At 43.9% G+C, this 22,477-nt stretch overlaps 19 non-coding genes across 19 annotated transcripts; all 19 read right to left on the bottom strand.

Moving 5' to 3' along the window:
* Window positions 1-415: 415 nt before the first annotated feature.
* trnaq-cug lies at window positions 416-487 on the bottom strand. Its single transcript has one exon. It is a non-coding gene; the product is annotated as a tRNA-Gln (tRNA).
* Window positions 488-895: 408 nt separating this feature from the next.
* trnal-cag lies at window positions 896-978 on the bottom strand. The gene has a single exon. It is a non-coding gene; the product is annotated as a tRNA-Leu (tRNA).
* Window positions 979-2,391: 1,413 nt separating this feature from the next.
* Window positions 2,392-2,474, bottom strand: trnal-cag. Its single transcript has one exon. It is a non-coding gene; the product is annotated as a tRNA-Leu (tRNA).
* A 921-nt stretch (window positions 2,475-3,395) lies between these two features.
* trnaq-cug lies at window positions 3,396-3,467 on the bottom strand. Its single transcript has one exon. It is a non-coding gene; the product is annotated as a tRNA-Gln (tRNA).
* Window positions 3,468-4,880: 1,413 nt separating this feature from the next.
* On the bottom strand, window positions 4,881-4,952 carry trnaq-cug. Its single transcript has one exon. It is a non-coding gene; the product is annotated as a tRNA-Gln (tRNA).
* Window positions 4,953-5,360: 408 nt separating this feature from the next.
* trnal-cag lies at window positions 5,361-5,443 on the bottom strand. Its single transcript has one exon. It is a non-coding gene; the product is annotated as a tRNA-Leu (tRNA).
* Window positions 5,444-6,374: 931 nt separating this feature from the next.
* On the bottom strand, window positions 6,375-6,446 carry trnaq-cug. The gene has a single exon. It is a non-coding gene; the product is annotated as a tRNA-Gln (tRNA).
* Window positions 6,447-7,859: 1,413 nt separating this feature from the next.
* trnaq-cug lies at window positions 7,860-7,931 on the bottom strand. Its single transcript has one exon. It is a non-coding gene; the product is annotated as a tRNA-Gln (tRNA).
* Window positions 7,932-9,343: 1,412 nt separating this feature from the next.
* On the bottom strand, window positions 9,344-9,415 carry trnaq-cug. The gene has a single exon. It is a non-coding gene; the product is annotated as a tRNA-Gln (tRNA).
* Window positions 9,416-9,823: 408 nt separating this feature from the next.
* Window positions 9,824-9,906, bottom strand: trnal-cag. Its single transcript has one exon. It is a non-coding gene; the product is annotated as a tRNA-Leu (tRNA).
* Window positions 9,907-10,830: 924 nt separating this feature from the next.
* Window positions 10,831-10,902, bottom strand: trnaq-cug. The gene has a single exon. It is a non-coding gene; the product is annotated as a tRNA-Gln (tRNA).
* A 1,423-nt stretch (window positions 10,903-12,325) lies between these two features.
* Window positions 12,326-12,397, bottom strand: trnaq-cug. The gene has a single exon. It is a non-coding gene; the product is annotated as a tRNA-Gln (tRNA).
* A 1,414-nt stretch (window positions 12,398-13,811) lies between these two features.
* On the bottom strand, window positions 13,812-13,883 carry trnaq-cug. Its single transcript has one exon. It is a non-coding gene; the product is annotated as a tRNA-Gln (tRNA).
* Window positions 13,884-14,292: 409 nt separating this feature from the next.
* Window positions 14,293-14,375, bottom strand: trnal-cag. Its single transcript has one exon. It is a non-coding gene; the product is annotated as a tRNA-Leu (tRNA).
* Window positions 14,376-15,296: 921 nt separating this feature from the next.
* Window positions 15,297-15,368, bottom strand: trnaq-cug. The gene has a single exon. It is a non-coding gene; the product is annotated as a tRNA-Gln (tRNA).
* A 408-nt stretch (window positions 15,369-15,776) lies between these two features.
* trnal-cag lies at window positions 15,777-15,859 on the bottom strand. The gene has a single exon. It is a non-coding gene; the product is annotated as a tRNA-Leu (tRNA).
* Window positions 15,860-16,785: 926 nt separating this feature from the next.
* Window positions 16,786-16,857, bottom strand: trnaq-cug. The gene has a single exon. It is a non-coding gene; the product is annotated as a tRNA-Gln (tRNA).
* A 407-nt stretch (window positions 16,858-17,264) lies between these two features.
* trnal-cag lies at window positions 17,265-17,347 on the bottom strand. The gene has a single exon. It is a non-coding gene; the product is annotated as a tRNA-Leu (tRNA).
* Window positions 17,348-19,555: 2,208 nt separating this feature from the next.
* Window positions 19,556-19,623, bottom strand: trnaq-uug. The gene has a single exon. It is a non-coding gene; the product is annotated as a tRNA-Gln (tRNA).
* Between the last annotated feature and the right edge of the window lie 2,854 nt (window positions 19,624-22,477).

The raw sequence follows: 22,477 nt of genomic DNA, 5'->3' as shown, positions 1-22,477 counted from the left end.
CAACCTATTAGACTGATCCGCGATGACACACGAAGAAGATTTGTTTGCGGCCAGCTTCCAGCAACAGAGACAATTTCTGGTCACTGTTAAGTCAGCAAGCCAACTCAATCGGTACTGATGTGACCCTCACCTCAGTATTCAAAGGAACCACCTGAGGTCCCAGTACTTTCTCGCCAGAATATTTGTGTCCGCTCAAAGCATGGCAACCCATTAGATTGATCCGCGATAACACACAAGAACATTTGTTTGGCGGCCACCTTCCAGCAACAGAGACAATTTCTGGCCACTGTTAGGTCAGAAAGCCACCTCAAGCCAACGCTGGCTTTTTACTATAGACTTTTTACCTGTAAGCCTACTTTAAGCTAGATGTGGAAAGTATGATTTGTTTTTTTCACCTGTAGTCTGGCTTAAAATCAGGTTCCACCGAGATTTGAACTCGGATCGCTGGATTCAGAGCCCAGAGTGCTAACCATTACACCATGGAACCACCAGATGGAAAAGTTATGGGTTTGCTCGGCAATTTCATCATATCCACGTGTATGATATTAAAGGCACACAACAATCACAAAGTAGATACGATGAAAAAGCAGAAATTACTGGCTAACTTTAGTAATTTAGTAAGCTAAGCGTTCACAGAGGATGTGGGAAAAGGCAAGTCAAGAAAGGTTTTGAAGGACTTGCCACAAACAATGAAACCAGCAGTAGATAGGTCTACTGTGTACAAACACATTGTAACTTTACATGGGTTGACAATGAAGATGCTCACAAAAGGTGGGGCTGTACTCACAATTCCGTATCTTGTGCATATTCGTGTACCCTAAAATACAAAGAATTGCTCGGTTGTTTTTTCCCCAATATCATGTTTCAGACATTAGTTCCAAAGGAAATCACTTGCTGTCAGAAGTGGGATTCGAACCCACGCCTCCAGTGGAGACTGCGACCTGAACGCAGCGCCTTGGACCGCTCGGCCATCCTGACTGGATAAACAGAATTTTAGTGGGAATTGTCACAAAAATTATAATACACTAAATCAAATATGTCACGATATCGTAAGTTCTTAGGCATCCAGGTCATAGATATCAAGGGAAGGTTTCTCAATTGTCAGTCCAAATATATGGGCATGTATGGAGACATGGAAGAAAGTCACCAGGGTGGCAATGTGCTTGACAATGGCAATACACTGTGCGGGATGTGAAGGCATCTCACTGGCTTTGTACCCCAATGTGCAATACAGGCTAAACCCTGTGGTGGGAATCAAGATCCACCAATGTTTCTGTCCTCAATGTCCACATGAGTCCAGAAATGTCCCAGTAGGCCAAAATGTCCACCAATTAGCGCCGTGAAAGCATTAAAAAGACATCTATGATCTGAACAAGATTCCCAGTGGGCTTGTGGCCGCGCCGGTACCGATGTGACCCTCACCTCGGTATTCAAGGGGACCACCTGAGGTCCCAGTACTTTCTCACCAGTATTTTTGTGTCCGGTCAAAGTATAGCAACCTATTAGACTGATCCGCGATGACAACCGCGAAGATTTGTTTGGGGGCGACCGCTTCCAGCAACAGAGACAATTTCTGGTCACTGTTAAGTCAGCAAAGCCAACTCAATCGGTACTGATGTGACCCTCACCTCAGTATTCAAAGGAACCACCTGAGGTCCCAGTACTTTTTCGCCAGAATATTTGTGTCCGCTCAAAGCATGGCAACCCATTAGATTGATCCGCGATAACACACAAGAACATTTGTTTGCGGCCACCTTCCAGCAACAGAGACAATTTCTGGCCACTGTTAGGTCAGAAAGCCACCTCGAAGCGCTGGCTTTTTACTATAGACTTTTTACCTGTAAGCCTACTTTAAGCTAGATGTGGAAAGTATGATTTGTTTTTTCACCTGTAGTCTGGCTTAAAATCAGGTTCCACCGGAGATTTGAACTCGGATCGCTGGATTCAGAGCCCAGAGTGCTAACCATTACACCATGGAACCACCAGATGGAAAAGTTATGGGTTTGCTCGGCAATTTCATCATATCCACGTGTATGATATTAAAGGCACACAACAATCACAAAGTAGATACGATGAAAAGCAGAAATTACTGGCTAACTTTAGTAATTTAGTAAGCTAAGCGTTCACAGAGGATGTGGGAAAAGGCAAGTCAAGAAAAGGTTTTGAAGGACTTGCCACAAACAATGAAACCAGCAGTAGATAGGTCTACTGTGTACAAACACATTGTAACTTTACATGGGTTGACAATGAAGATGCTCACAAAAGGTGGGGCTGTACTCACAATTCCGTTATCTTGTGCATATTCGTTGTACCCTAAAATGCAAAGAATTGCTCGGTTGTTTTTTCCCCAATATCATGTTTCAGACATTAGTTCCAAAGGAAATCACTTGCTGTCAGAAGTGGGATTCGAAGCCACGCCTCCAGTGGAGACTGCGACCTGAACGCAGCGCCTTGGACCGCTCGGCCATCCTGACTGGATAAACAGAATTTTAGTGGGAATTGTCACAAAAATTATAATACACTAAATCAAATATGTCACGATATCGTAAGTTCTTAGGCATCCAGGTCATAGATATCAAGGGAAGGTTTCTCAATTGTCAGTCCAAATATATGGGCATGTATGGAGACATGGAAGAAAGTCACCAGGGTGGCAATGTGCTTGACAATGGCAATACACTGTGCGGGATGTGAAGGCATCTCACTGGCTTTGTACCCCAATGTGCAATACAGGCTAAACCCTGTGGTGGGAATCAAGATCCACCAATGTTTCTGTCCTCAATGTCCACATGAGTCCAGAAATGTCCCAGTAGGCCAAAATGTCCACCAATTAGCCACGTGAAAGCATTAAAAGGACATCTATGATCTGAACAAGATTCCCAGTGGGCTTGTGGCCAGCCGGTACCGATGTGACCCTCACCTCGGTATTCAAGGGGACCACCTGAGGTCCCAGTACTTTCTCACCAGTATTTTTGTGTCCGGTCAAAGTATAGCAACCTATTAGACTGATCCGCGATGACACACGAGAAGATTTGTTTGGCGGCCACCTTCCAGCAACAGAGACAATTTCTGGTCACTGTTAAGTCAGCAAGCCAACTCAATCGGTACTGATGTGACCCTCACCTCAGTATTCAAAGGAACCACCTGAGGTCCCAGTACTTTCTCGCCAGAATATTTGTGTCCGCTCAAAGCATGGCAACCCATTAGATTGATCCGCCGATAACACACAAGAACATTTGTTTGGCGGCCACCTTCCAGCAACAGAGACAATTTCTGGCCACTGTTAGGTCAGAAAGCCACGCTGGCTTTTTACTATAGACTTTTTACCTGTAAGCCTACTTTAAGCTAGATGTGGAAAGTATGATTTGTTTTTTTCACCTGTAGTCTGGCTTAAAATCAGGTTCCACCGAGATTTGAACTCGGATCGCTGGATTCAGAGCCCAGAGTGCTAACCATTACACCATGGAACCACCAGATGGAAAAGTTATGGGTTTGCTCGGCAATTTCATCATATCCACGTGTATGATATTAAAGGCACACAACAATCACAAAGTAGATACGATGAAAAAGCAGAAATTACTGGCTAACTTTAGTAATTTAGTAAGCTAAGCGTTCACAGAGGATGTGGGAAAAGGCAAGTCAAGAAAGGTTTTGAAGGACTTGCCACAAACAATGAAACCAGCAGTAGATAGGTCTACTGTGTACAAACACATTGTAACTTTACATGGGTTGACAATGAAGATGCTCACAAAAGGTGGGGCTGTACTCACAATTCCGTATCTTGTGCATATTCGTGTACCCTAAAATACAAAGAATTGCTCGGTTGTTTTTTTCCCCAATATCATGTTTCAGACATTAGTTCCAAAGGAAATCACTTGCTGTCAGAAGTGGGATTTGAAGCCTCGCCTCCAGTGGAGACTGCAACCTGAACGCAGCACCTTGGACCGCTCGGCCATCCTGACTGGATAAACAGAATTTTAGTAGGAATTGTCACAAAAATTATAATACACTAAATCAAATATGTCACGATATCGTAAGTTCTTAGGCATCCAGGTCATAGATATCAAGGGAAGGTTTCTCAATTGTCAGTCCAAATATATGGGCATGTATGGAGACATGGAAGAAAGTCACCAGGGTGGCAATGTGCTTGACAATGGCAATACACTGGCGGGGATGTGAAGGCATCTCACTGGCTTTGTACCCCAATGTGCAATACAGGCTAAACCCTGTGGTGGGAATCAAGATCCACCAATGTTTCTGTCCTCAATGTCCACATGAGTCCAGAAATGTCCCAGTAGGCCAAAATGTCCACCAATTAGCGCACGTGAAAGCATTAAAAAGACATCTATGATCTGAACAAGATTCCCAGTGGGCTTGTGGCCAGCCCGGTACCGATGTGACCCTCACACCGGTATTCAAGGGGACCACCTGAGGTCCCAGTACTTTCTCACCAGTATTTTTGTGTCCCGGTCAAAGTATAGCAACCTATTAGACTGATCCGCGATGACACACGAGAAGATTTGTTTGGCACACCCTTCCAGCAACAGAGACAATTTCTGGTCACTGTTAAGTCAGCAAGCCAACTCAATCGGTACTGATGTGACCCTCACCTCAGTATTCAAAGGAACCACCTGAGGTCCCAGTACTTTCGCCAGAATATTTGTGTCCGCTCAAAGCATGGCAACCCATTAGATTGATCCGCGATAACACACAAGAACATTTGTTTGGCGGCCACCTTCCAGCAACAGAGACAATTTCTGGCCACTGTTAGGTCAGAAAGCCACTGCTGGCTTTTTACTATAGACTTTTTACCTGTAAGCCTACTTTAAGCTAGATGTGGAAAGTATGATTTGTTTTTTTCACCTGTAGTCTGGCTTAAAATCAGGTTCCACCGAGATTTGAACTCGGATCGCTGGATTCAGAGCCCAGAGTGCTAACCATTACACCATGGAACCACCAGATGGAAAAGTTATGGGTTTGCTCGGCAATTTCATCATATCCACGTGTATGATATTAAAGGCACACAACAATCACAAAGTAGATACGATGAAAAGCAGAAATTACTGGCTAACTTTAGTAATTTAGTAAGCTAAGCGTTCACAGAGGATGTGGGAAAAGGCAAGTCAAGAAAAGGTTTTGAAGGACTTGCCACAAACAATGAAACCAGCAGTAGATAGGTCTACTGTGTACAAACACATTGTAACTTTACATGGGTTGACAATGAAGATGCTCACAAAAGGTGGGGCTGTACTCACAATTCCGTATCTTGTGCATATTCGTGTACCCTAAAATGCAAAGAATTGCTCGGTTGTTTTTTCCCCAATATCATGTTTCAGACATTAGTTCCAAAGGAAATCACTTGCTGTCAGAAGTGGGATTCGAACCCACGCCTCCAGTGGAGACTGCGACCTGAACACAGCGCCTTGGACCGCTCGGCCATCCTGACTGGATAAACAGAATTTTAGTGGGAATTGTCACAAAAATTATAATACACTAAATCAAATATGTCACGATATCGTAAGTTCTTAGGCATCCAGGTCATAGATATCAAGGGAAGGTTTCTCAATTGTCAGTCCAAATATATGGGCATGTATGGAGACATGGAAGAAAGTCACCAGGGTGGCAATGTGCTTGACAATGGCAATACACTGTGCGGGATGTGAAGGCATCTCACTGGCTTTGTACCCCAATGTGCAATACAGGCTAAACCCTGTGGTGGGAATCAAGATCCACCAATGTTTCTGTCCTCAATGTCCACATGAGTCCAGAAATGTCCCAGTAGGCCAAAATGTCCACCAATTAGCCACGTGAAAGCATTAAAAAGACATCTATGATCTGAACAAGATTCCCAGTGGGCTTGTGGCCAGCCGGTACCGATGTGACCCTCACCTCGGTATTCAAGGGGACCACCTGAGGTCCCAGTACTTTCTCACCAGTATTTTTGTGTCCGGTCAAAGTATAGCAACCTATTAGACTGATCCGCGATGACACACGAGAAGATTTGTTTGGCGGCCACCTTCCAGCAACAGAGACAATTTCTGGTCACTGTTAAGTCAGCAAGCCAACTCAATCGGTACTGATGTGACCCTCACCTCAGTATTCAAAGGAACCACCTGAGGTCCCAGTACTTTCTCGCCAGAATATTTGTGTCCGCTCAAAGCATGGCAACCCATTAGATTGATCCGCGATAACACACAAGAACATTTGTTTGGCGGCCACCTTCCAGCAACAGAGACAATTTCTGGCCACTGTTAGGTCAGAAAGCCACCTCAAGCCAACGCTGGCTTTTTACTATAGACTTTTTACCTGTAAGCCTACTTTAAGCTAGATGTGGAAAGTATGATTTGTTTTTTTCACCTGTAGTCTGGCTTAAAATCAGGTTCCACCGAGATTTGAACTCGGATCGCTGGATTCAGAGCCCAGAGTGCTAACCATTACACCATGGAACCACCAGATGGAAAAGTTATGGGTTTGCTCGGCAATTTCATCATATCCACGTGTATGATATTAAAGGCACACAACAATCACAAAGTAGATACGATGAAAAAGCAGAAATTACTGGCTAACTTTAGTAATTTAGTAAGCTAAGCGTTCACAGAGGATGTGGGAAAAGGCAAGTCAAGAAAAGGTTTTGAAGGACTTGCCACAAACAATGAAACCAGCAGTAGATAGGTCTACTGTGTACAAACACATTGTAACTTTACATGGGTTGACAATGAAGATGCTCACAAAAGGTGGGGCTGTACTCACAATTCCGTATCTTGTGCATATTCGTGTACCCTAAAATGCAAAGAATTGCTCGGTTGTTTTTTCCCCAATATCATGTTTCAGACATTAGTTCCAAAGGAAATCACTTGCTGTCAGAAGTGGGATTCGAACCCCGCCTCCAGTGGAGACTGCGACTGGACACAGCGCGCCTTGGACCGCTCGGCCATCCTGACTGGATAAACAGAATTTTAGTGGGAATTGTCACAAAAATTATAATACACTAAATCAAATATGTCACGATATCGTAAGTTCTTAGGCATCCAGGTCATAGATATCAAGGGAAGGTTTCTCAATTGTCAGTCCAAATATATGGGCATGTATGGAGACATGGAAGAAAGTCACCAGGGTGGCAATGTGCTTGACAATGGCAATACACTGTGCGGGATGTGAAGGCATCTCACTGGCTTTGTACCCCAATGTGCAATACAGGCTAAACCCTGTGGTGGGAATCAAGATCCACCAATGTTTCTGTCCTCAATGTCCACATGAGTCCAGAAATGTCCCAGTAGGCCAAAATGTCCACCAATTAGCCACGTGAAAGCATTAAAAAGACATCTATGATCTGAACAAGATTCCCAGTGGGCTTGTGGCCAGCCGGTACCGATGTGACCCTCACCTCGGTATTCAAGGGGACCACCTGAGGTCCCAGTACTTTCTCACCAGTATTTTTGTGTCCGGTCAAAGTATAGCAACCTATTAGACTGATCCGCGATGACACACGAGAAGATTTGTTTGGCGGCCACCTTCCAGCAACAGAGACAATTTCTGGTCACTGTTAAGTCAGCAAGCCAACTCAATCGGTACTGATGTGACCCTCACCTCAGTATTCAAAGGAACCACCTGAGGTCCCAGTACTTTCTCGCCCGAATATTTGTGTCCGCTCAAAGCATGGCAACCCATTAGATTGATCCGCGATAACACACAAGAACATTTGTTTGGCGGCCACCTTCCAGCAACAGAGACAATTTCTGGCCACTGTTAGGTCAGAAAGCCACTGCTGGCTTTTTACTATAGACTTTTTACCTGTAAGCCTACTTTAAGCTAGATGTGGAAAGTATGATTTGTTTTTTTCACCTGTAGTCTGGCTTAAAATCAGGTTCCACCGAGATTTGAACTCGGATCGCTGGATTCAGAGCCCAGAGTGCTAACCATTACACCATGGAACCACCAGATGGAAAAGTTATGGGTTTGCTCGGCAATTTCATCATATCCACGTGTATGATATTAAAGGCACACAACAATCACAAAGTAGATACGATGAAAAAGCAGAAATTACTGGCTAACTTTAGTAATTTAGTAAGCTAAGCGTTCACAGAGGATGTGGGAAAAGGCAAGTCAAGAAAAGGTTTTGAAGGACTTGCCACAAACAATGAAACCAGCAGTAGATAGGTCTACTGTGTACAAACACATTGTAACTTTACATGGGTTGACAATGAAGATGCTCACAAAAGGTGGGGCTGTACTCACAATTCCGTATCTTGTGCATATTCGTGTACCCTAAAATACAAAGAATTTTTCGGTTGTTTTTCCCCCAATATCATGTTTCAGACATTAGTTCCAAAGGAAATCACTTGCTGTCAGAAGTGGGATTCGAAGCCACGCCTCCAGTGGAGACTGCGACCTGAACGCATGGCGCCTTGGACCGCTTCGGCCATCCTGACTGGATAAACAGAATTTTAGTAGGAATTGTCACAAAAATTATAATACACTAAATCAAATATGTCACGATATCGTAAGTTCTTAGGCATCCAGGTCATAGATATCAAGGGAAGGTTTCTCAATTGTCAGTCCAAATATATGGGCATGTATGGAGACATGGAAGAAAGTCACCAGGGTGGCAATGTGCTTGACAATGGCAATACACTGTGCGGGATGTGAAGGCATCTCACTGGCTTTGTACCCCAATGTGCAATACAGGCTAAACCCTGTGGTGGGAATCAAGATCCACCAATGTTTCTGTCCTCAATGTCCACATGAGTCCAGAAATGTCCCAGTAGGCCAAAATGTCCACCAATTAGCCAGCGTGAAAGCATTAAAAAGACATCTATGATCTGAACAAGATTCCCAGTGGGCTTGTGGCCAGCCGGTACCGATGTGACCCTCACCTCGGTATTCAAGGGGACCACCTGAGGTCCCAGTACTTTCTCACAGTATTTTTGTGTCCGGTCAAAGTATAGCAACCTATTAGACTGATCCGCGATGACACCGAGAAGATTTGTTTGGCGGCCACCTTCCAGCAACAGAGACAATTTCTGGTCACTGTTAAGTCAGCAAGCCAACTCAATCGGTACTGATGTGACCCTCACCTCAGTATTCAAAGGAACCACCTGAGGTCCCAGTACTTTCGCCAGAATATTTGTGTCCGCTCAAAGCATGGCAACCCATTAGATTGATCCGCGATAACACACAAGAACATTTGTTTGACGCCACCTTCCAGCAACAGAGACAATTTCTGGCCACTGTTAGGTCAGAAAGCCACCGCTGGCTTTTTACTATAGACTTTTTACCTGTAAGCCTACTTTAAGCTAGATGTGGAAAGTATGATTTGTTTTTTTCACCTGTAGTCTGGCTTAAAATCAGGTTCCACCGAGATTTGAACTCGGATCGCTGGATTCAGAGCCCAGAGTGCTAACCATTACACCATGGAACCACCAGATGGAAAAGTTATGGGTTTGCTCGGCAATTTCATCATATCCACGTGTATGATATTAAAGGCACACAACAATCACAAAGTAGATACGATGAAAAAGCAGAAATTACTGGCTAACTTTAGTAATTTAGTAAGCTAAGCGTTCACAGAGGATGTGGGAAAAGGCAAGTCAAGAAAGGTTTTGAAGGACTTGCCACAAACAATGAAACCAGCAGTAGATAGGTCTACTGTGTACAAACACATTGTAACTTTACATGGGTTGACAATGAAGATGCTCACAAAAGGTGGGGCTGTACTCACAATTCCGTATCTTGTGCATATTCGTGTACCCTAAAATGCAAAGAATTGCTCGGTTGTTTTTTCCCCAATATCATGTTTCAGACATTAGTTCCAAAGGAAATCACTTGCTGTCAGAAGTGGGATTCGAACCCACGCCTCCAGTGGAGACTGCGACCTGAACGCAGCGCCTTGGACCGCTCGGCCATCCTGACTGGATAAACAGAATTTTAGTGGGAATTGTCACAAAAATTATAATACACTAAATCAAATATGTCACGATATCGTAAGTTCTTAGGCATCCAGGTCATAGATATCAAGGGAAGGTTTCTCAATTGTCAGTCCAAATATATGGGCATGTATGGAGACATGGAAGAAAGTCACCAGGGTGCAATGTGCTTGCACTACAATGGCAATACACTGTGCGGGATGTGAAGGCATCTCACTGGCTTTGTACCCCAATGTGCAATACAGGCTAAACCCTGTGGTGGGAATCAAGATCCACCAATGTTTCTGTCCTCAATGTCCACATGAGTTCAGAAATGTCCCAGTAGGCCAAAATGTCCACCAATTAGCCACGTGAAAGCATTAAAAAGACATCTATGATCTGAACAAGATTCCCAGTGGGCTTGTGGCCAGCCGGTACCGATGTGACCCTCACCTCGGTATTCAAGGGGACCACCTGAGGTCCCAGTACTTTCTCACCAGTATTTTTGTGTCCGGTCAAAGTATAGCAACCTATTAGACTGATCCGCGATGACACACGAGAAGATTTGTTTGGCGGCCAGCTTCCAGCAACAGAGACAATTTCTGGTCACTGTTAAGTCAGCAAGCCAACTCAATCGGTACTGATGTGACCCTCACCTCAGTATTCAAAGGAACCACCTGAGGTCCCAGTACTTTCTCGCCAGAATATTTGTGTCCGCTCAAAGCATGGCAACCCATTAGATTGATCCGCGATAACACACAAGAACATTTGTTTGGCGGCCACCTTCCAGCAACAGAGACAATTTCTGGCCACTGTTAGGTCAGAAAGCCACCGCTGGCTTTTTACTATAGACTTTTTACCTGTAAGCCTACTTTAAGCTAGATGTGGAAAGTATGATTTGTTTTTTTCACCTGTACTCGGGCTTAAAATCAGGTTCCACCGAGATTTGAACTCGGATCGCTGGATTCAGAGCCCAGAGTGCTAACCATTACACCATGGAACCACCAGATGGAAAAGGTATGGGTTTGCTCGGCAATTTCATCATATCCACGTGTATGATATTAAAGGCACACAACAATCACAAAGTAGATACGATGAAAAAGCAGAAATTACTGGCTAACTTTAGTAATTTAGTAAGCTAAGCGTTCACAGAGGATGTGGGAAAAGGCAAGTCAAGAAAAGGTTTTGAAGGACTTGCCACAAACAATGAAACCAGCAGTAGATAGGTCTACTGTGTACAAACACATTGTAACTTTACATGGGTTGACAATGAAGATGCTCACAAAAGGTGGGGCTGTACTCACAATTCCGTATCTTGTGCATATTCGTGTACCCTAAAATGCAAAGAATTGCTCGGTTGTTTTTTCCCCAATATCATGTTTCAGACATTAGTTCCAAAGGAAATCACTTGCTGTCAGAAGTGGGATTCGAACCCTCGCCTCCAGTGGAGACTGCGACCTGAGCATGCGCGCGCTTGGACCGCTCGGCCATCCTGACTGGATAAACAGAATTTTAGTGGGAATTGTCACAAAAATTATAATACACTAAATCAAATATGTCACGATATCGTAAGTTCTTAGGCATCCAGGTCATAGATATCAAGGGAAGGTTTCTCAATTGTCAGTCCAAATATATGGGCATGTATGGAGACATGGAAGAAAGTCACCAGGGTGGCAATGTGTCTTGACAATGGCAATACACGTGCGGGATGTGAAGGCATCTCACTGGCTTTGTACCCCAATGTGCAATACAGGCTAAACCCTGTGGTGGGAATCAAGATCCACCAATGTTTCTGTCCTCAATGTCCACATGAGTCCAGAAATGTCCCAGTAGGCCAAAATGTCCACCAATTAGCCACGTGAAAGCATTAAAAAGACATCTATGATCTGAACAAGATTCCCAGTGGGCTTGTGGCCAGCCGGTACCGATGTGACCCTCACCTCGGTATTCAAGGGGACCACCTGAGGTCCCAGTACTTTCTCACCAGTATTTTTGTGTCCGGTCAAAGTATAGCAACCTATTAGACTGATCCGCGATGACACACGAGAAGATTTGTTTGGCGGCCACCTTCCAGCAACAGAGACAATTTCTGGTCACTGTTAAGTCAGCAAGCCAACTCAATCGGTACTGATGTGACCCTCACCTCAGTATTCAAAGGAACCACCTGAGGTCCCAGTACTTTCTCGCCAGAATATTTGTGTCCGCTCAAAGCATGGCAACCCATTAGATTGATCCGCGATAACACACAAGAACATTTGTTTGCGGCCACCTTCCAGCAACAGAGACAATTTCTGGCCACTGTTAGGTCAGAAAGCCACCGCAAAACGCGCTGGCTTTTTACTATAGACTTTTTACCTGTAAGCCTACTTTAAGCTAGATGTGGAAAGTATGATTTGTTTTTTTCACCTGTAGTCTGGCTTAAAATCAGGTTCCACCGAGATTTGAACTCGGATCGCTGGATTCAGAGCCCAGAGTGCTAACCATTACACCATGGAACCACCAGATGGAAAAGTTATGGGTTTGCTCGGCAATTTCATCATATCCACGTGTATGATATTAAAGGCACACAACAATCACAAAGTAAAATACGATGAAAAAGCAGAAATTACTGGCTAACTTTAGTAATTTAGTAAGCTAAGCGCTTCACAGAGGATGTGGGAAAAGGCAAGTCAAGAAAAGGTTTTGAAGGACTTGCCACAAACAATGAAACCAGCAGTAGATAGGTCTACTGTGTACAAACACATTGTAACTTTACATGGGTTGACAATGAAGATGCTCACAAAAGGTGGGGCTGTACTCACAATTCCGTTATCTTGTGCATATTCGGTGTACCCTAAAATGCAAAGAATTGCTCGGTTGTTTTTCCCCAATATCATGTTTCAGACATTAGTTCCAAAGGAAATCACTTGCTGTCAGAAGTGGGATTCGAACCCACGCCTCCAGTGGAGACTCGACGACCTGAAACGCGCCTTGGACCGCCTCGGCCATCCTGACTGGATAAACAGAATTTTAGTGGGAATTGTCACAAAAATTATAATACACTAAATCAAATATGCTACGATATCGTAAGTTCTTAGGCATCCAGGTCATAGATATCAAGGGAAGGTTTCTCAATTGTCAGTCCAAATATATGGGCATGTATGGAGACATGGAAGAAAGTCACCAGGGTGGCAATGTGCTTGACAATGGCAATACACTGTGCGGGATGTGAAGGCATCTCACTGGCTTTGTACCCCAATGTGCAATACAGGCTAAACCCTGTGGTGGGAATCAAGATCCACCAATGTTTCTGTCCTCAATGTCCACATGAGTCCAGAAATGTCCCAGTAGGCCAAAATGTCCACCAATTAGCCACGTGAAAGCATTAAAAAGACATCTATGATCTGAACAAGATTCCCAGTGGGCTTGTGGCCAGCCGGTACCGATGTGACCCTCCCCGGTATTCAAGGGGACCACCTGAGGTCCCAGTACTTTCTCACCAGTATTTTTGTGTCCGGTCAAAGTATAGCAACCTATTAGACTGATCCGCGATGACACGAGGAAGATTTGTTTGGCGGCCACCTTCCAGCAACAGAGACAATTTCTGGTCACTGTTAAGTCAGCAAGCCAACTCAATCGGTACTGATGTGACCCTCACCTCAGTATTCAAAGGAACCACCTGAGGTCCCAGTACTTTCTCGCCAGAATATTTGTGTCCGCTCAAAGCATGGCAACCCATTAGATTGATCCGCGATAACACACAAGAACATTTGTTTGGCGGCCACCTTCCAGCAACAGAGACAATTTCTGGCCACTGTTAGGTCAGAAAGCCACCGCTGGCTTTTTACTATAGACTTTTTACCTGTAAGCCTACTTTAAGCTAGATGTGGAAAGTATGATTTGTTTTTTTCACCTGTAGTCTGGCTTAAAATCAGGTTCCACCGAGATTTGAACTCGGATCGCTGGATTCAGAGCCCAGAGTGCTAACCATTACACCATGGAACCACCAGATGGAAAAGTTATGGGTTTGCTCGGCAATTTCATCATATCCACGTGTATGATATTAAAGGCACACAACAATCACAAAGTAGATACGATGAAAAAGCAGAAATTACTGGCTAACTTTAGTAATTTAGTAAGCTAAGCGTTCACAGAGGATGTGGGAAAAGGCAAGTCAAGAAAAGGTTTTGAAGGACTTGCCACAAACAATGAAACCAGCAGTAGATAGGTCTACTGTGTACAAACACATTGTAACTTTACATGGGTTGACAATGAAGATGCTCACAAAAGGTGGGGCTGTACTCACAATTCCGTATCTTGTGCATATTCGTGTACCCTAAAATACAAAGAATTGCTCGGTTGTTTTTTCCCCAATATCATGTTTCAGACATTAGTTCCAAAGGAAATCACTGGCTGTCAGAAGTGGGATTTGAAGCCACGCCTCCAGTGGAGACTGCGACCTGAACGCAGCGCCTTGGACCGCTCGGCCATCCTGACTGAACAAACAGAATTTTAGTAGGAATTGTCACAAAAATTATAATACACTAAATCAAATATGTCACGATATCGTAAGTTCTTAGGCATCCAGGTCATAGATATCAAGGGAAGGTTTCTCAATTGTCAGTCCAAATATATGGGCATGTATGGAGACATGGAAGAAAGTCACCAGGGTGGCAATGTGCTTGACAATGGCAATACACTGTGCGGGATGTGAAGGCATCTCACTGGCTTTGTACCCCAATGTGCAATACAGGCTAAACCCTGTGGTGGGAATCAAGATCCACCAATGTTTCTGTCCTCAATGTCCACATGAGTCCAGAAATGTCCCAGTAGGCCAAAATGTCCACCAATTAGCCACGTGAAAGCATTAAAAAGACATCTATGATCTGAACAAGATTCCCAGTGGGCTTGTGGCCAGCCGGTACCGATGTGACCCTCACCTCGGTATTCAAGGGGACCACCTGAGGTCCCAGTACTTTCTCACCAGTATTTTTGTGTCCGGTCAAAGTATAGCAACCTATTAGACTGATCCGCGATGACACACGAGAAGATTTGTTTGGCGGCCACCTTCCAGCAACAGAGACAATTTCTGGTCACTGTTAAGTCAGCAAGCCAACTCAATCGGTACTGATGTGACCCTCACCTCAGTATTCAAAGGAACCACCTGAGGTCCCAGTACTTTCTCGCCAGAATATTTGTGTCCGCTCAAAGCATGGCAACCCATTAGATTGATCCGCGATAACACACAAGAACATTTGTTTGGCGGCCACCTTCCAGCAACAGAGACAATTTCTGGCCACTGTTAGGTCAGAAAGCCACCGCTGGCTTTTTACTATAGACTTTTTACCTGTAAGCCTACTTTAAGCTAGATGTGGAAAGTATGATTTGTTTTTTTCACCTGTAGTCTGGCTTAAAATCAGGTTCCACCGAGATTTGAACTCGGATCGCTGGATTCAGAGCCCAGAGTGCTAACCATTACACCATGGAACCACCAGATGGAAAAGTTATGGGTTTGCTCGGCAATTTCATCATATCCACGTGTATGATATTAAAGGCACACAACAATCACAAAGTAGATACGATGAAAAAGCAGAAATTACTGGCTAACTTTAGTAATTTAGTAAGCTAAGCGTTCACAGAGGATGTGGGAAAAGGCAAGTCAAGAAAGGTTTTGAAGGACTTGCCACAAACAATGAAACCAGCAGTAGATAGGTCTACTGTGTACAAACACATTGTAACTTTACATGGGTTGACAATGAAGATGCTCACAAAAGGTGGGGCTGTACTCACAATTCCGTATCTTGTGCATATTCGTGTACCCTAAAATACAAAGAATTGCTCGGTTGTTTTTTCCCCAATATCATGTTTCAGACATTAGTTCCAAAGGAAATCACTTGCTGTCAGAAGTGGGATTCGAACCCACGCCTCCAGTGGAGACTGCGACCTGAACGCAGCGCCTTGGACCGCTCGGCCATCCTGACTGGATAAACAGAATTTTAGTGGGAATTGTCACAAAAATTATAATACACTAAATCAAATATGTCACGATATCGTAAGTTCTTAGGCATCCAGGTCATAGATATCAAGGGAAGGTTTCTCAATTGTCAGTCCAAATATATGGGCATGTATGGAGACATGGAAGAAAGTCACCAGGGTGGCAATGTGCTTGACAATGGCAATACACTGTGCGGGATGTGAAGGCATCTCACTGGCTTTGTACCCCAATGTGCAATACAGGCTAAACCCTGTGGTGGGAATCAAGATCCACCAATGTTTCTGTCCTCAATGTCCACATGAGTCCAGAAATGTCCCAGTAGGCCAAAATGTCCACCAATTAGCCCGCTGAAAGCATTAAAAAGACATCTATGATCTGAACAAGATTCCCAGTGGGCTTGTGGCCAGCCGGTACCGATGTGACCCTCACCTCGGTATTCAAGGGGACCACCTGAGGTCCCAGTACTTTCTCACCAGTATTTTTGTGTCCGGTCAAAGTATAGCAACCTATTAGACTGATCCGCGATGACACACGAGAAGATTTGTTTGGCGGCCAGCTTCCAGCAACAGAGACAATTTCTGGTCACTGTTAAGTCAGCAAGCCAACTCAATCGGTACTGATGTGACCCTCACCTCAGTATTCAAAGGAACCACCTGAGGTCCCAGTACTTTCTCGCCAGAATATTTGTGTCCGCTCAAAGCATGGCAACCCATTAGATTGATCCGCGATAACACACAAGAACATTTGTTTGGCGGCCACCTTCCAGCAACAGAGACAATTTCGCACCACTGTTAGGTCAGCGCAAAGGCCACGCGCTGGCTTTTTACTATAGACTTTTTACCTGTAAGCCTACTTTAAGCTAGATGTGGAAAGTATGATTTGTTTTTTTCACCTGTAGTCTGGCTTAAAATCAGGTTCCACCGAGATTTGAACTCGGATCGCTGGATTCAGAGCCCACAGTGCTAACCATTACACCATGGAACCACCAGATGGAAAAGTTATGGGTTTGCTCGGCAATTTCATCATATCCACGTGTATGATATTAAAGGCACACAACAATCACAAAGTAGATACGATGAAAACAGAAATTACTGGCTAACTTTAGTAATTTAGTAAGCGAAGCGTTCACAGAGGATGTGGGAAAAGGCAAGTCAAGAAAAGGTTTTAAAGGACTTGCCACAAACAATGAAACCAGCAGTAGATAGGTCTACTGTGTACAAACACATTGTAACTTTACATGGGTTGACAATGAAGATGCTCACAAAAGGTGGGGCTGTACTCACAATTCCGTATCTTGTGCATATTCGTGTACCCTAAAATGCAAAGAATTGCTCGGTTGTTTTTTCCCCAATATCATGTTTCAGACATTAGTTGCAAAGGAAATCACTTGCTGTCAGAAGTGGGATTCGAACCCACGCCTCCAGTGGAGACTGCGACCTGAACGCAGCGCCTTGGACCGCTCGGCCATCCTGACTGGACAAACAGAATTTTAGTGGGAATTGTCACAAAAATTATAATACACTAAATCAAATATGTCACGATATCGTAAGTTCTTAGGCATCCAGGTCATAGATATCAAGGGAAGGTTTCTCAATTGTCAGTCCAAATATATGGGCATGTATGGAGACATGGAAGAAAGTCACCAGGGTGGCAATGTGCTTGACAATGGCAATACACTGTGCGGGATGTGAAGGCATCTCACTGGCTTTGTACCCCAATGTGCAATACAGGCTAAACCCTGTGGTGGGAATCAAGATCCACCAATGTTTCTGTCCTCAATGTCCACATGAGTCCAGAAATGTCCCAGTAGGCCAAAATGTCCACCAATTACCCGTGAAAGCATTAAAAGAACATCTATGATCTGAACAAGATTCCCAGTGGGCTTGTGGCCAGCCGGTACCGATGTGACCCTCACCTCGGTATTCAAGGGGACCACTTGAGGTCCCAGTACTTTCTCACCAGTATTTTTTGTCCGGTCAAAGTATAGCAACCTATTAGACTGATCCGCGATGACACACGAGAAGATTTGTTTGGCGGCCACCTTCCAGCAACAGAGACAATTTCTGGTCACTGTTAAGTCAGCAAGCCAACTCAATCGGTACTGATGTGACCCTCACATCAGTATTCAAAGGAACCACCTGAGGTCCCAGTACTTTCGCCGAATATTTGTGTCCGCTCAAAAGCATGGCAACCCATTAGATTGATCCGCGATAACACACAAGAACATTTGTTTGCGCGCCACCTTCCAGCAACAGAGACAATTTCTGGCCACTGTTAGGTCAGAAAGCCACTGCTGGCTTTTTACTATAGACTTTTTACCTGTAAGCCTACTTTAAGCTAGATGTGGAAAGTATGATTTGTTTTTTTCACCTGTAGTCTGGCTTAAAATCAGGTTCCACCGAGATTTGAACTCGGATCGCTGGATTCAGAGCCCACAGTGCTAACCATTACACCATGTAACCACCAGTTGGGAAAGTTATGGGTTTGCTCGGCAATTTCATCATATCCACGTGTATGATATTAAAGGCACACAACAATCACAAAGTAGATATGATGAAAAAGCAGAAATTACTGGCTAACTTTAGTAATTTAGTAAGCTAAGCGTTCACAGAGGATGTGGGAAAAGGCAAGTCAAGAAAGGTTTTGAAGGACTTGCCACAAACAATGAAACCAGCAGTAAATAGGTCTACTGTGTACAAACACATTGTAACTTTACATGGGTTGACAATGAAGATGCTCACAAAAGGTGGGGCTGTACTCACAATTCGTATCTTGTGCATATTGCTGTACCCTAAAATGCAAAGAATTGCTCGGTTGTTTTTTCCCAATATCATGTTTCAGACATTAGTTGCAAAGGAAATCACTTGCTGTCAGAAGTGGGATTCGAACCCACGCCTCCAGTGGAGACTACAACCTGAACGCGAGCGCATTGGACCGCTTCGGCCATCCTGACTGGATAAACAGAATTTTAGTGGGAATTGTCACAAAAATTATAATACACTAAATCAAATATGTCACGATATCGTAAGTTCTTAGGCATCCAGGTCATAGATATCAAGGGAAGGTTTCTCAATTGTCAGTCCAAATATATGGGCATGTATGGAGACATGGAAGAAAGTCACCAGGGTGGCAATGTGCTTGACAATGGCAATACACTGTGCGGGATGTGAAGGCATCTCACTGGCTTTGTACCCCAATGTGCAATACAGGCTAAACCCTGTGGTGGGAATCAAGATCCACCAATGTTTCTGTCCTCAATGTCCACATGAGTTCCCAGAAATGCCCAGAGCCAAAATGTCCACCAATTAGCACGTGAAAGCATTAAAAGACATCTATGATCTGAACAAGATTCCCAGTGGGCTTGTGGCCAGCCGGTACCGATGTGACCCTCACCTCGGTATTCAAGGGGACCACCTGAGGTCCCAGTACTTTCTCACCAGTATTTTTGTGTCCGGTCAAAGTATAGCAACCTATTAGACTGATCCGCGATGACACACGAGAAGATTTGTTTGGCGGCCAGCTTCCAGCAACAGAGACAATTTCTGGTCACTGTTAAGTCAGCAAGCCACCTCAAGCCAACGTTGGCTTTTTACTTTAGACTTTTTACCTGTAAGCCTATTTTAAGTTAGATATGGAAAGTGGAAAGGTTGATTTTTTTTCACCTGTACTCTGGCTTAAAATCAGGTTCCACCGAGATTTGAACTCGGATCACTGGATTCAAAGTCCAGAGTGCTAACCATTACACCATGCATCCACGACTTGGAAGTATCACATGGGTTTGCTAGGCAGGATCTTACATCATATCCACATGTATGATAGTGAAGGCACCGAACAGTCACAAAAAAGATTCAACGAAAAAGCAGAAATTACTGGCTAACTTTAGTAATTTAGTAAGCTAAGCGTTCACAGAGAATGTGGGAAAAGGCAAGTCAAGAAAAGGTTTTGAAGGACTTGCCACAAACACTGAAACCAGCAGTAGATAGGTCTACTGTGTACAAACTAGAGATGGCTCGATACCACTTTTTCATACCCGATACCGATACCGATATTCAACTTTGAGTATCTGTCGATACCGATACCAGTCCGATACAATCTTTATCCCCGTCTTAAATAACTAAGCGTTTAATAATAGATTTGTATGGATGCTCAATCTTTGAAACCAATATTAGTAAAGTAAAAATAGTAAAAAAATTAAAGTGCAACTCTGTGCAAAGGTTTAAATCTGAATATTTAAAATAACTCAGTGTAGCATGTACCTCGATGGCATAGCAAAAACGATTGCAATGTAGACCATCACTTAAATAACAAACAACAAAAATAATAGCATTTCTCACAAGTATAAAATGTACAGTGTAACACAGTATGGTAGACACGGCATATTAAGGCAATCACTCTGCTTCACCTGATATCAAGTTAGCTGCAGTGAAAACAATATATAAGGGTAGAAACACATTTCTTTTGCATGTAACCTCTGGAGTTGAACTGTATGTAAAGCATAAAACTAAACATTACATCATGAAAACATCATTGCAATGTAAACTAAAATAGTTGGTTCAGGTTTTCCCCTGATAAGCCATACCTGCCTGAGCTCGAAAAACTGTCACAGAAACCACTGGCTCATATTTTTACAGTCCTTAAGTGACCTAGTTGTGTTACTATCCTTAAGTGTGTTCACTTTTTAACATGATGAGCAGATTTTTCTTTAGAAAGATTAGCATTTCAGCCTTCTCAGCTGTCAGCCTGCTTCTCCGTTCATCAATGATAATGGAGGCTGTGCTGAAGAGCCTCTCACTCTCCACACTTGTTGAAGGTGCACAGAGAAATTTAGTTGCTGTGACCATCAGGGAGGGCAGTCTAGGTTGGTTAACTTTCCAGTACAGTAGTGGATTGTCCGATCGCAGAATAGTTGGCTCGCTGAGGTAGGTCTGCACTTCAATGCTTGCACTTGTGGTTGACTCAAGACCAGGTTCTACTGTGCTTTCCTCCAGGATTTCCTCAAAAACACTTACAAGTCTGCTTGCTTGCAGCATCCACCCGTGGAGTCTTCTTTGCTGGCTCTGAGGCTGCTGATTCAGATGATGTCCCCTCTCTTGGCTCTGAGGCTTCTGATGTGGTCTTCCTCAACATTTCTTCCATCTTCCTTACCTCTGCTATTAATGCATCCTTTGTATGTTTTGAGGTTTCAGCATTTGTGAAGTACCTGTAGTGATGAATACACATAATGGCACATTTAGAATAAGTCTACCCTAAATATATAATTTAAAGGATGTTTGATCACACACTCTCACACTCTCTCTCTCTCACACACACACACACACACACACACCTGTCTTTATATCTTGGATCCAGGAGCGTTGCCACAGAGTATATTGGCTCAGATTCCACGTCTCTGAAACGTCTGTTCACAGCCTCAAAGAGGGTGCCTTTCATATTCTTGATTCCCTCGTCTGCCTCATTTTCTCGAGTGAGAATGCGTTTTAGGACACAGACAATGGGGATGACATCAGATGCACATGCAGATGCAGCTCACCTCCCTTGTCAACTCCTCAAAAGGGGCTAGAACTGCGACGATCTTTTCCAGTATCCCCCACTGTTTTGCAGTCAATGTAGCTGGAAGGTCGTACTCCGCTGTATATGCATACAGGGCCCGTTTCTGCGCAATGAGGCTCTCTGCCATGTAATAGGTACTGTTCCACCTCGTTCATACATCTTGTTGCAGGCGCTTGGTCGGCATATTCAGCTTCACGTGAATGTCCTCCAAGCGTGAATACGCAAGGGACGAGTCATTGAAGTGACCGACTATTTTTCTGCAGATAGCCAGTACATCACTTACACTACGCTGTGATAGCAGTCCCTCGTTCACAATAAGTTGGAGGGTGTGTGCGAAGCATCCCAAGCTAGCCACTCCAAGACGATCCATTGCTTTTACCACGTTACTGGCATTGTCTCTTAAAATGACATGGACTTTGCTGTTCTCAATTTTCCATGCATTTAGCATCTCTTCTGTTGCTGTAGCTATGGAATCTCCTGTATGTGAGCCACGGAACTGCTTAGCCTGCAGCACTGCTTTTTGCAAAGCAAAACTCGAGTCTATCCACTGTGCGGTCAGACTTAGTAATGACATTGGGCACACGTCTGAGCTCCAGATGTCCATTGTGAAACTAATCACAGCAACGTTTTCCAAGTATTTCAAAATGAATTTGCTTACTTGTTTGTACTTATTGGGGATAGCTGTTTCGGAGATGAAATGCCGGTTCGGCAACATGTAGCGAGGCTCCAAATGTTCCATTAAGCATTGAAAACCCACATTTTCTACCACAGAAAGTGGCTGGTCATCCAGCACAATGAATTTGGCGACTTTATCCGTTATCAGCTTTGCTTTGTTGCTGCCTGGAGGGAGTTTCTCGAGCTTCTGAATTGTTTCAATCAGTGTTGGTTGTTGCGGCGCACTTTTTTTCTTGGCACTCGTTGCCTGTATAAATTCGGAATACTCTTTTCCGTGATGCTTCTTTAAGTGTTTAATCAAGTTCGTGGTGTTGAAGTTTCCAACGCTGCTGCCACCCCTCGAAACACTCGCTTTGCATAAATTGCACTCAGCTATTTT

This window comes from Perca fluviatilis, chromosome 22 (assembly GCF_010015445.1).
Source record: "Perca fluviatilis chromosome 22, GENO_Pfluv_1.0, whole genome shotgun sequence".
NCBI lineage: Eukaryota > Metazoa > Chordata > Actinopteri > Perciformes > Percidae > Perca > Perca fluviatilis.
The sequence above is the reverse complement of the archived record's forward strand: the minus strand, read 5'-3'. Positions and strand labels throughout refer to the sequence as shown.